Source organism: Paralichthys olivaceus, chromosome 6 (assembly GCF_024713975.1).
Source record: "Paralichthys olivaceus isolate ysfri-2021 chromosome 6, ASM2471397v2, whole genome shotgun sequence".
In the NCBI taxonomy this organism is placed as follows: domain Eukaryota; kingdom Metazoa; phylum Chordata; class Actinopteri; order Pleuronectiformes; family Paralichthyidae; genus Paralichthys; species Paralichthys olivaceus.
Genome location: NC_091098.1, coordinates 994,613 through 1,006,790, shown reverse-complemented (window position 1 = coordinate 1,006,790; position 12,178 = coordinate 994,613). Strand labels below are relative to the sequence as shown.

General features: G+C 38.7%; 1 long non-coding RNA gene across 1 annotated transcript; it reads left to right on the top strand.

Moving 5' to 3' along the window:
* The first annotated feature begins 440 nt into the window (after positions 1 to 440).
* On the top strand, positions 441 to 2,366 carry LOC138410550 (uncharacterized). Its single transcript, XR_011243258.1, has 3 exons — positions 441 to 872; positions 1,234 to 1,387; positions 2,249 to 2,366. It is a non-coding gene; the product is annotated as an uncharacterized lncRNA (long non-coding RNA).
* The last annotated feature ends 9,812 nt before the right edge of the window (positions 2,367 to 12,178 follow it).

Below are 12,178 nucleotides of genomic sequence, written 5' to 3'. Positions count from 1 at the left end.
TTTCCAAATTAACAACTGAGACGATCCCTCATGCAATTAGTTTATCATTAATACCATTGCCATTTTGTACGCTGCTTCAACTCTTCTTTAGCCATCTTTCACACGTTACTGCAGTAATTTACTCCTGTCCTCTGCTTGAAGACAATTCCTCATCTCATCATATCAACCAGAAACATGTCACGCTATAATGTGATCCGTATAACGTTATTTAAAATGTATAAAACAACCCACTTGAGAACAAACACAGTTAAGATCTGTTGTTATATAGAAAGTATGCTTGAGTGTTGTTATATTTGCAGATGCTATGAATGTGACACTCAGCCCACATTTATAGGTTGGTGTGTGCATAATATGAAGTGGAAAATATGTTCATGAAAGAAAAAAAAACCCATATTATTATTTTTGTACAGTTTACTGAATATATTGCGATACTACTGCTCAATTTATTACTATTATTATCCCATCACCTATTCAATTTGTAACCCATGTCAAGATATGATATAAATAAGAATAAATAGTTTAAAAGCTGCGTAAATAAGTTTAAAATGAGTGATCCATTTTATGTAAGTTAATTCATCAAAGTTAATTAGAAATATTCATACAACAATAATTGAATGTCTATTTAAGATTAAAAGTATGCTGACAGAAATTTCATGCCTGCCCCTTTAAGGGACTAGTGACACTACACGCAATGCCTGCGTGATGCTGCAGCAGAGACCTGAGGGAGAGAACAGAGGAGAAAACGGAGAAAAACGAGCTGCGATAAATAAGCAGAAAAAGAGTGAAAAAAGTTGATTTAGCAGTTGAAAAATATAAATTACCTGGTCGGGAACTGACGGGGATTTTATGAGAACTAAGTCACACCGGTTTTGGTGAGTTTTGTGGTTATCTTCTTGCAATTCTGCTGCGTTGTACCTTTTTAGCGGAAAGCTAATGCTAAAAGCGTAGCTATTCACAAGGAAATGCTCCGTCATAACCTGTTTATCAGTAAATTTTTTGGTTTTATGAAGACTGTGAATGTTACAAAAGTGTCTGTAAGCTGTATAAATGAAAGGTATGCGCTGTAGTTTGTGTGGGAGACGGAGCCGTGAGTTGAAAGAGACCGCTCCGCTGCCATTTTGAGACGAAAAAACACCGTAGCAGTAACGTTACAACTCAGAAACTGTGAAACATTTAATTGTGTGATTTGAGGATTTAAAAAGAGATTATTTGTGTTTATGACATGTTACACAGGTCAGGTTTTTTGCTCGGTTTGAAGCTGGGTCGGAGCAAGGACTGTGCACACACAGACGGGATTCAAGATGGCGAGCCAGACCCAGACCTTCACCTTCAACTCATCTACTCCTTCGCGCCAGTGAGGAAATCTTCGGCGTATGGTGACTCAGTGGTAGGAGTATCAGGAACTAGTTTGAACTGAACTGATTGATTTGTTATTTTTTTCGGACTAAATTGAACTGAGGAGAAAAAAGACTGGTCTAACTTAACTTAGATTAGCTACGAAAGGAAAAAGTGAAATACTCTTTTCAATTATACTTGCCTTAGTATTAGGAACCTGCAGGGTATTTGTTTTGTTTTGTGTACTGTATTTTATATGTGTGTTTTGCATTCAGTAAATTGCCGGCCTTTTGTACTTAGAGCAACGGTCTCTGGTGTGATTAGTCTTGCTTCCCACTCCTTAGAACCTAGAACTGGTCCAGTGGCGCAGTAAGTGGTGTGATACCGGTGCTACAAATTCAATTAAATTTTATTTGTATAGCACCAAATGATAATATACATTATCTCAAGGAGCTTTACATAGAAGGTCAAGACATTAAAATATTGTTTAATATAGAGAAACCTAACAGTTCCCACAATGAGCAAGCACTTTGGTGACTGTGAAGAGTAAAAACTCCCTCACTTACAGGGAGAAACCTCTAGCAGAACCAGGTTCAATGTGGACGGTCATCTGCCTCTACTGGTTGGGGTGAGCAGAGAAAAATGGGGAGAGAAGAGAAACAGTGGGGAGGGGGAGGCGAGAGACCGGAACACTTGAGCAACATCAGGTAGCAGCTCTGACTAGGTAAAATGTAAACGATAACAGTGTAAAGAAGTTATTGATTATTAATGATAGCAGCAACAATGCGGCGGTTCAGGACTCACCTGATCCAGCCAGGCTTTATCAAAAAGGAATGTTTTAAGTTTAACCTTAAATGCACAGAAGGTGTCTGCCTGGTAGCTGAATGCTCTACCTCATGTTCTACTCTTACAGACTCTTGAAACCACAAGAGAGACTGTGTTTTGGGAACGAAAACACCTACTGTAGATGCTTGAGAGAGAGTCTGAGCCAGGGACAGTAAATATGGTTGAGGTTCCATCAATAAGGTGAGTAATAAAAAATGTGATACCTTACTGTGATGTAAACTGTGTTCTGAGAATGTTTTGTAAATCTGTGGGGATTTATGTAGGTAACATTCATTTGACAACCTTTACCATTTCTATTGGGGAGCCAATTTCACGGCTATGCTCAGTATCAAATTCTAAATCCACATTAAAAAATTGGGGAGTAAAAACATATGAAAAGATGAGGAGGGCAGTTGATTTTCATGTGATTTTTACTATGTTGTAGACTGGTTTGTTTTAAATGTCCCCATGCAAAATGGAATGTGCATAACTTGTAGGTACTACAGTACCAGTATAGTGCCTGGAAAAGATAATATTGGATACATGCATGATGCCTCGAGCTGCAACTGACAAGTAACACAGAAAGTGAGGGTAAACAAATGCACGTAAGAGGCATTGTCATCATCCACAGGGTCTTCTCCTGTGTCTTTTCACTCTGTAATGTGTATACTGATGACTGCCGCAGCTGGCATGACAACAGATTACTTTTCAAACTTGCTGATGACTCTGTGACAGTCAGTCTCCTCCATGCGGATGAGAACAGCCATGGTCCCATTGTGGATTGTGAATCTGTATTGCTGTGACTGCATTTTTACTACTAAATGTGACAAAAACCAAGGACATGAGTTTTAGGCATCAGCCCTCAAACTCTGAGTACTATCATCAAGGGGCAGGTGATATACTTTGTAAAGAACTACAAGTACCTTGGGATGAACATTAACTATGATCTCTCTGATGACTATGTCCCTGATGATGGCTGTTTGTATTACGGATAGCATGTGGCTGATCCCTTATTCAGTAGAACATGTAGTAACATGTCCATGTTCCATGCTGTTTATTTAAAAATAATTGTCTTGTTGTACAATGCTCAATGATATAGATATCCATTCCAGATTTCTGCAACATACCTTGGAATTGTATCCATAATTAATTATGAAAATAAATCCAGTTTATGATTTGTGATATATGACAATTTGATTCTGACCGATCATAATTCAAGGTCAGCTTTAATTTGCCTCAATTCAAGATACCTTAAATGAAGTTTAAAGTTAGAATGTCATTGTGGAAAACTAGAATTGTGATTAATGAAGCATTGTGTTAGTTCATGCAGGACACGGAGTCATGTGCTCAGCTATACCGATAGGTTTATGGGTGCTTGTCAGTCACCCACCAATCACAGCCCATTCTCTCACCAAAGCGGTCCCTTTAAATACAACCTCATCCTCACTGATCCCTGCTAAGCTATAACACTTTTAGCACTGTAATGGAAATTTTACATTTGTGTGTGTATAAATGCATAAACAGACATGTATGTGGAGGACTGACCAAATGGTTGACCAAATTGTTCATCTAAAAGGGCAACTTTAAGGTTTACGGTGATGGCTTAAGAAACTTGAGTTTTATGGCCTTGAGAAACCACAACTTTATGGTATCTCGTATCTCTGATTGGGATCAAACAACTGGGATCTCACAGGGGGGGGGAGTCATCCACAGAACATGTAAACAAAAGGACAGGATGTCTCCTCCACTGAGTGAAAATACAGAAGGGTAATATATACCTTTACATGCTTAGTGGGAGGGGGCTGTGAGTTATAAGAACACAGATTCTCCTATGTTCTTTGCTTATTTGTGCATGTCATTCAGGTGATGTGTACCAATGAGTCCATCTGCAGATGCTGAATTAAACTTAAAGAAAGAAGTGTTTGACTTTGTGCTTGTTTCACAGAAACTGCCACCACAGCACCGAGTCCAAACACGGTTGTGGTAAATCATCTTAAACAAAGGTACCTTGCCTGCTACGCCCACTGGGGGCTCTGCATATGTTCCCTGTTTTATCTCAGCACGCTGCTTGGCTAACCAGGGAACATCCAAAGAATGGAGCCTTCAGCACCAATCATAACTGTGTCCCCATTTGCAACAAATGGGTAAATCATGACAAAGAGTTCCTGACTGAACTCGGAATAAAATGAATTTCTGAAACTATAATAGTTCAACTGAATTGTAGATATCTAATGTTATTTTAATTCTACCATTACCTGTCTTGACATGTACCGTAGATGCTTGAGAGAGTGTCTGAGCCAGGGACAGTAGACATCACTGAGGTTCCATCAATAATGTGAGTATTGAAACGCATGATATTTAGCAATATACTGTGAAGTAGATTCTCAGAAAGTTACAGAAATTTGTGGGGAAAAATTGTTTGCAGATGCTATGAATGTCGTGTTAATTTCTGACACTCAGTTCACATTTATAGAGTTGGCTTGTTTTGTCAAGAAATCATCCATGTAAATTAAAAGAACAGGGAACAAATTATTTATCATGTATTGCTATATTTATTTCTTTACCATTTTCACTTTCAGTGTGGCCAGAGGTATTATGTTTTCAGCTTGTCCATCCATCTGTCTGTCCCATTCATGTGAAAGCGATATCTCATGAACAACTACATTATGTTAGTCAAAGGTCGAAAGGTCAAGCTCACTTGACTTTGCATTGTTTTGACTACAAAGGAAATATCATTACATGTGGCACAAACATTCACTTGGACTCAATGATGACTTGAATAGAATTCAGTTGTCAAAGATCAAATGGCAAGGTCACTAGGACCTCACAAAGCACACTTCTTGCCTTGTAAATGCGATATATCTGAAATGCCTTGAGGGAATTCTTTCACATTTGGCACCAACATTCGCATGACATTGGATTTAATTTTGGTGGCCAAATGTCACAGTGTTCTCACAAAGTATGTTAATATTTTTCCTGAAAATGATATCTAAAGATCAGCTCATGGGAATCTCGTCAAACTTGGTAAAAACAGTAACTTCAACTCAAAGATGAACGATTTTATTCCCTTCGAAGTTAAAGGTCAGAGTAACCTCAAGTCACTGTAAATGTGATATGTTAGGACTGTCAGTAGGGAATTTCATTATATCTGGTAACTTGGAGTCACTGCTTGAGTGAATTTCTTATCAATGTTACATGAGTTGTCTCTTGGATTTTAGCCCTCTACCTGGTCAGGGGCCTAAACAGGGGCCAAAAAGACACGACTCAGAAACTTGTAGGCATTTTACATCTAGGAAAAGTGCCACCAATTGTCCAGCAGGCATGCCTCACAAGGTGCTTCCAACTTGGGTAGTGTGACTGGGTTTGCAGCCTCTTGGTTCTGGAGCTTTTGAGAAAATTAGGATCCCTTTCGGGGCCTTCCCAAGGGCCTAGGAGCCCCATATTTGACCCACTGGTCACGAGAGGCTCTTTGAGCCTGCATTACCCATTTTCACCAAAACCGCAGAGGGGCCCAGGTGACCTTTGTGACCTTTGGTATCAATTAAGCCAATTTTTGAAGTTCCATTTTGACAGCAGTACCTCAAAGTAATGGTTAATATTTACCAGTGTGTTAGGTGAATATGTATATGTGCTCAGGAAACTATTTGTAATACGGTCTGTTCGTGTAGCGTGAAGTAATATTGATAATTACATGACGACGATTAAGTTAACATAAGGCACATTAATCTCCTGCAATGCTAACTGTGCGCCGCCTGTGGAATAGTAGTACACCGTGGCTGTGGAAAAACTATGTGACTAGTGTTGTTGCAAGCAGGCTATTTTAAATTTATTTTTTCAGAAATATTTGCGTTACTGAGTGAGTGTACTGTTCTAAATTGTGAGTTGCAATATATTATCAGTATATTAGAAGTAAGCCGAGTTAAAGAATATTTTGTGAAATGCTGTATTTGTTTATCTTACATGCTTATGTTTACTTTATTACTGGTATCCAAAGTTGTTTGATGAATGCAAGTGCTAGGTGACAGATAAGACATGTTAAATGTCTGTCTGGATGTACATTGTCTATAGTAATATTTCAGTATAGTCTATTGACGTATGTAATATTTCAGTTCGGTAGATATTCAGCAGTAATTGTACACATTGTGGCATTTGTATTTACAGTAGGTGGTTACCCTGATAATGAGTCATAATACACATGATCTGAGAAAGGTTTGTGTCTATTTATCGTTCACTCAAATACTCCCTTTTTCAGGTATTTTACACTATAAAAACAACTTCCGGCTACGGCGACCCGAATGTAGTTGTGCTTCCTGGGTCCCCGGGGGAACCTCTACTGAAAACTTGGGGCCCCTGGGTGGTTTTGGCTCGAACTGAGGTAGGAGGTAGGTGGAAAAAATTAGATCTCTTGACCTGCAACACCCAGAGCTTTAATAACACATATGGAGCCTTCTGGGGTGAGAGAAGATCCAGTGTGCAAAATGTCAGAGCTCTAGCTGGTCAGGGGTCCAAACTGCGAATCTTTGATATCATCTAGATTTGCCACTGCCTGTTTATATCTTTGAATGACTTCTATTTTTGATATTTTATATTTCAAGTTGAATGCTGTTTGCACCGGGGATAAGAGGGAAACACTATTTCAATTCTCTATATGTTCTGCACATATGTCATTATTGATCATAAAGTTGACTTGACTTGAACACTGATAAAGTTGATTCAAGATGTTGAATCTTGGAAAAACTGTTGTGATCCGTGTTCAATGACCTCCATCTAGTGGACGGAAAAAACCATTGCTCCCACCTAATCAAGTCACAATCCCCATTATTCCTACACTCACAAACCATTAAAAATCAGTGATTTTGAGTGCAAATCCAATGGAAATGCAGTCAGTGGAAACCAAAGACTATTGTTAGCAGAAGTCAAGTGTTTTAGTGTTTCATCTTGGACACTGCCTTTGTTATTTGTCTGTAGCCATGTCCAAACTATTCCATAAAGGGCTGAGTGGCTGAATGTTTTCTTGCCAATTCAAGATTCAACAATTTTTACTGTCCAATACACACGAGAACACACATTCCCCTGTGAATTGAAATTCTTGTGCTGTCCTTTCTGGAAAACCAGCTGACCAAAATTGACATTCAAATACAATATTGACATCAAATACAATAAGAATATGAAACATGTTTAAGAGTAAGGTGAAAACAAGGGTAATGAGGTGAATAGGGTGAGGATTTTGCAAAACTGAGCAGTGCAAATGTATGCAATGTAAATGTAAACTGTAAAAGTGGAAATAGTTTAATAATGGAGGCAGCTCTCCTGTGAACCCTGCCTGCGGTGGTAAATGTGAGTGAGTTCTTGAAGATTTTTTCTGCTGTCTTCACCACTCTCTGCAGGCGTTTGCGGTCCATAGTAAATGTGCTGTCGTACCACACGGTGATGCAGCTGGTCAATATGCTCTCAATGATGCAGCTGTAGAAGTTGCTGAGGATCTTAGGAGTCATCCCAAACTTCCTCAGCCTCCTCAAGAAGTACAGCCGCTGTTGAGCCTTCATGACTAGCTGTGTGGCGTTTAATGTCCAGGTGAGGTCGTCACTGAAGTGGACCCCGAGGTATTTAAAGCTGAAATGATTGAAGCAGCAGCAGCACAACAGACACATATTACTACTATACTGTTATTACTTTGGCTACCCCCACCCCATTTTCAGGGGTGCTCTTTCTGTTGGTGGCAGTGCCTGGCAGCTATGACCTTCGGTCCCTGAGATATTCAGGGAAAAACACTCCCTATTATAAGCGAATGGGATGGTCAGTAGTGAAAGTTTCACCAAGTGTGGAGGCCCAAATCGTTCCTCCAGAATAGTGTTAGGAGCACGTTTCAGGTTATTTGTAGTCGTGGTGGTGGTGGTTTGTAGTGCTAGATTTTTTTGGGAGAGCATCACATTTATATTAGTACTGTAATTCTGTACATACTGCCATATTTATATTCCACTGATAATTCTGTTTATATTTATACCATTCATTCTGTTCATCCCGCCATATCTGCCATATTTATACTCTTGATATGGTCTAGATTTGCCACTGCCTGTTTATATCTTTGAATGACTTCTATTTTTGATATTTTATATTTCATGTTGAATGCTGTTTGCACCGGGAATAAGAGGGAAAAGCTATTTCAATTCTCTGTATGTCCTGCACATATGGCATTATTGATCATAAAGTTGACTTGACTTGAACACTGATAAAGTTGATTCAAGATGTTGAATCTTGGAAAAACTGTTGTGATCCGTGGTCAATGACCTCCATCTAGTGGACGGAAAAAACCATTGCACCCACCTAATCAAGTCACAATCCCCATTATTCCTACACTCACAAACCATTAAAAATCAATGATTTTGAGTGCAAATCCAATGGAAATGCAGTCAGTGGAAACCAAAGACTATCGTTAGCAGAAGTCAAGTGTTTTAGTGTTTCATCTTGGACACTGCCTTTGTTATTTGTCTGTAGCCATGTCCAAACTATTCCATAAAGGGCTGAGTGGCTGAATGTTTTCTTGCCAATTCAAGATTCAACAATTTTTACTGTCCAATACACACGAGAACACACGTTCCCCTGTGAATTGAAATTCTTGTGCTGTCCTTTCTGGAAAACCAGCCGACCAAAATTGACATTCAAATACAATATTGACATCAAATACAATAAGAATATGAAACGTGTTTAAGAGTAAGGTGAAAAAAAGGGTAATGAGGTGAATAGGGTGAGGATTTTGCAAAACTGAGCAGTGCAAATGTATGCAATGTAAATGTAAACTGCAAGTGGAGATAGTTTAATAATGGAGGCAGCTCTCCTGTGAACCCTGCCTGCGGTGGTAAATGTGAACGAGTTCTTGATGATTTTTTCTGCTGTCTTCACCACTCTCTGCAGGCGTTTGCGGTCCATAGTAAATGTGCTGTCGTACCACACGGTGATGCAGCTGGTCAATATGCTCTCAATGATGCAGCTGTAGAAGTTGCTGAGGATCTTAGGAGTCATCCCAAACTTCCTCAGCCTCCTCAGGAAGTACAGCCGCTGTTGAGCCTTCATGACTAGCTGTGTGGCGTTTAATGTCCAGGTGAGGTCGTCACTGAAGTGGACCTCGAGGTATTTAAAGCTGAAATGATTGAAGCAGCATCAGCAGCAGCAGCACAACTGACACATATTACTACTATCTCACCAGTTACAGTTAAAGCTGTAAAGTTACCCAGATTAACTTCATTATTTTCATTTAGTCAATCCAAACAGTAAAGTGGACAGAATGCATTTTGTTGATTCTACAAATTTTAGCAGGGAGATAACACAATTTCTATGCCAAGATAGAAACAATAAGTTTTCACAACTAATATTCAGCAATGAGATGGTCATGATCACCCATGGGCATCATGTAAGAAAACCAAAATACAAATACAAAGTAGAAAAGATAAACCATAGTCTTTTACAAATTTGGGTAAATAACCAAGAATTAAGAATAGCCTTGTCCATGCCTACAATATGAAGAGCCACAGTGAAGGTAGAGGTAATGAGGTAGGATAGTAATCAAAGGAAATATCGTGTTTCAGGGCCATTCTGCACCCATCAATTAAACCTCAAATGAAACCATTTGTTACATTCACAGACTGACATTTCTACAGATAATTACATCTTGATGCCATACAATATAATATGGTTTACGGCAAACAAAAGAGAAGTACTTAAATGTCTCAGAGAAACATTGTCTGAACCATAGACTGTATATAAAGAGGTCTGAACCCAGTTATCTTGCATGGCTTAAGCCTGGCCCCCAGCTTTACTGTGGGGAACCTTGGAGTTACATGAAAACAAGCCTCTGGGACAGCCTTCTTCCACCTACAAAATATGAAAATGAGAAAGATCTCATCTCAAAGAATGCTGAAAAAGTAGTCCATGCATTTGTTACCTGTCGACCGCTTGGGGAATTCTGTGAAAGAATAAAAATGTTGTGGCTTGTTCAGATGTGTTTTACTCACTGCAGAGTGGGGAGAGACATCACACAAGGCGGTACAATTCTTTCTAATGGACAACATTCAGAGTTTAGGTTTTTGTATCATCACTTAAATGGATAGTTCAACGCAAAAAGAAAATTCACTCATTATCTACTCATCTCTTTGCCGATGGAGGGGTCTCTGTGAAAATAAATGTGAATACAACTCCAGGAACTCCTGGACAGGCTAATTTATTATACAATTATGCTCCAATCATTCACTAAGTCATGTGATAAACACCTTCACCACCCCTGCTGATGTGGCATATCTGTATGCATTGGGGGTTCAAGTAAATTGAATTCACACTGTGATGTGAGAGCTTGTGAATGGTTTGTATTTATATAGCACCTTTCTAGTCTTGATGATCACTCAAAGCACTTTACAATACAGTTTGCTATTCACCCATTCACACACATATTCATACAGTTTTTTTTTTCAATGAAGGGCAATTTGGGGTTCAGCATCTTGCCTAGGTATACTTGCTTGTGTGTCTTGTGTTGCAAGATCCTGCTTTGGCTGGAGCTGGGGGCCATCAGTGAAGTAGAGGTAGCTGGCCACTGCCTCATATAATAATAGCCATGCTCATATTAATTTGATCTTGTTTTGGTCTGGAATTCAGTTCCTGTCAGCCTTATCAGTTGAATTTCTTTTTTGTTTTAGTTCTTTGAAAATTACTTTTTGTTAGAAAAATCTGATCCATCATGTGTCTTCCCTTATTTAGTGCCAGATGACTCTGATGCGCCAAACCAAGTTATAAATTGCCTGTGAAAATAAAACTGAAAATCTTGTAATGTTCAAGGACAAAAGATTATCGGCAAAGTTGGAGCAGCAAAACAAATCAAAAATAAAGAACCTGGGTGTTACTCAGGACTAGATTTTAATCCACACATAAACAATGTCACAAAGATTGCCTTTTATCATTTAAGAAACATTGCAAGAGTAAGACTGTACCTCACTTTGGAAACTGCCAAAAAGTTGATTCATGCTTTTATACTTTCTCGCCTGGACTACTGTAATGCACTATATTCAGGATTACCGAAAAAATCAATCGATCGCCTACAGCTTTTGCAAAATTCAGCAGCCATGGTTTTAATGAGAAATAGGAAAATATTCCATATTACTCTTATTTTAGTGTCTTTACACTGGATTCTAGCATCACTGAGGATTGATTTTAAAATTATTTTGCTTGTTTTTAATTCTCTTAATGGTACAGCACCGTCATACATCTCTGACTGTTTATCGGAATATGTTACGAATCATTCCCTCAGGTCGTCTACAGCGGGCTTGCTCAATGTCCCCAAAACAAACTATAAAAGGTTTGGGGAAGCAGCTTTCTCTTGCTTCTCTTTCCTATGCTATGCTATCCAAAGGTTTGGAACAAACTCCCACCACACATCAGACATGCTTCTTCTGTTGATAGTTTTAAGAAACAACTCAAGACTTGTTGCTATGATAATACATTTTAGCTGCATTTTATGTATAAATACATTTATTATTATTATTGTTATGGTCTCAGCCAGCCAGGCCATAACAACAGGTAATCAGGAAAGCTGTCTCAAAAGCCATCCTCCTGGGAAAGTAGATACAGTAAACACAAAGATCGATGTCATGAAGAAAAGCAGGAACTTGAAAGGTGCATAAAAATATCAAAAGAAATAGAGAAAACAACAATTTTCTTCTACAACTCCCAACATGCACTGAACTGTGCCTGTGGCCCCATATTTTTCTCATATTACTTCATGTAACTAAAGTCCATTGTTTGTGCTTCCATCTATCTATCTCTCTCCCTCTCTCTCCAAATTTCACTACTAATACTACCACCATATTATGATGATGATGATAAACTGTTATTATTAATAATATAATTGCATCTCAATGTATCACTATTCATTATATTTATATTTTTATGACAACAACAGTCTCTCTCTCTCTCTCTTCTCTCCCCTCTTATCCACTCATCTCTCCTCTCCTCCATTATTCTCCTCTAGTCAAGG